Below are 1,751 nucleotides of genomic sequence, written 5' to 3'. Positions count from 1 at the left end.
AAGTAAATTTTTAATATAACAGCTAGGTCAAAAATAAAAGTGGCGAAGGTGTAACAACATAATTGGATCACCATTTTGCCTTGAATCTGTCAATACGACTTTGGCCCTGAGAGGTGGACATGAGGACCGAGGCCATTACGGTCAGACATACGGGCATCAGAATATGTTTTGCTCCTTTGTTGTGCTTCTTCAGTGCCCCAGTATTATGTCATTGTTGTCCATAGAGTATTTCCAATCCATTTAGGTTGGCGTCTAGTAGTTCTCACGGTGCTAACCATGTCTTTTAGCCGATTTTGACAGATGGTCTCGAAGTTAGCTTGAACAGTCCCAGTTATCAAAGGATCCCAAGTGTGGGTTTTCTACAAAAAAACAAAAAGAAAATAGCTAATGTGAGTGAAAAGAAGCACAAGTAAATAAAGCAATATATGAAGAGTAAAGCAATATAGGAAGATTAAAGCTATATATGAAGGCTAGAGGACAGAACACTTCACCGTAAACTCAATGAAGTATCTTTCCTGTTTATCCCAAGGCACACATGTCCAGCTGTAGTAAGGACTGTCGAATTTTTTTAAAAGAACTTTAGTAATCTTCCGAACAAGCTTAGATCCAGTGTCACGATCAAACCTCCATTCACATGAAACAATAAAACCAAAGGCAACCATCAGAGACACTCAAAATAACAAAACCAAAGGCTAAAGCAAATCAATAATCAAACTTAATGCTAAGTCTATGATATCAACTAAACTAAGAAGAAGAAGGGTGATCTCTTAAGAAACGATACACCATAGATTCAAAATTGACCATCAAGAGTTGTGTGCACCATTATTCAAAGAGTTTGTAATCGCATCAGAAAGCAAACACTTCAAAACCAAGACCAATGAGACCTAAAAAATGAGATCTAAACAAGACCTAAACAAAACCAAAACCAATGAGACCTAAACAAGACCTAAACACTAATATGAAATGAGACGAGACCTAACCATACCATTCGGTCTTTGGTAGGGGAATAGGAGAGAGGACGGTGGTGAACTCTTGTCTATTTGGCACCACAAGCAGCGCATTTAGACCCTGCAATGTGTCCTCCTGGAGTTCCAGCAACACCGGAGGATACTCAGATTGAAAACTGTTGCCTTGAGACGATGGATGCAAACGATGACTGCGAGTCTGAGAGACTTCAATTGGAGAAGGCGGAGGCTCAACCTGAAGAGTTGGAGGATGCGATGGATTGTAGTGGACTTCTTCAGAAGGAGTCGGGTGTACTTGAGGTTGCGGTGGGTGAGTCTAGGAGTTCTGAAAAAGCTGTTGAGGCGGAGGATAGTTTCCGATCTGGGCCGCCGATGACTGTCGTTGTACTTCAGGCGTCTGCAGTGGAGGAGGAGATTGGACAGCCGTTGTGAAGTTGTATTGACTAGGTAGAGTGTGCGGCCGTTGATTTGGTGTTGACACTCCGACTCTCTGAGAAAGGTTAGGAGCAACTTTCCTCTTTCTTCCTCGATTAGGTATCATATGAGAGATGATGCGAAGGATGCGAGATGAGAGATGAGAAGGATGCGAAGGATGCGAGATGAGAGATATGCGAACGATGCAAATGATTAGGGTTACAGAAAAGTCGGGGAATCGAGAGGAGGCGAAGGATGCGAGATGAGAGATGCAAGCTTTGATGGATTAGGGTTTAGGAATTTGGGGGATCGAGAGGAAGAAGAGAGTTGAGAATGAGTTTGGGTTTAGTTAGGATTAGTGTTGGGTTTAGG

General features: G+C 42.3%; 1 pseudogene; it reads right to left on the bottom strand.

The window, feature by feature from the left end:
• Positions 1–969: 969 nt before the first annotated feature.
• LOC147938035 (uncharacterized) lies at positions 970–1,506 on the bottom strand (annotated as a pseudogene).
• Positions 1,507–1,751: the final 245 nt, after the last annotated feature.

Source organism: Camelina sativa, chromosome 9 (genome assembly GCF_030686135.1).
Source record: "Camelina sativa cultivar CO46 ecotype springtype chromosome 9, ASM3068613v1".
Taxonomy (NCBI): domain Eukaryota; kingdom Viridiplantae; phylum Streptophyta; class Magnoliopsida; order Brassicales; family Brassicaceae; genus Camelina; species Camelina sativa.
The sequence above is the reverse complement of the archived record's forward strand: the minus strand, read 5'-3'. Positions and strand labels throughout refer to the sequence as shown.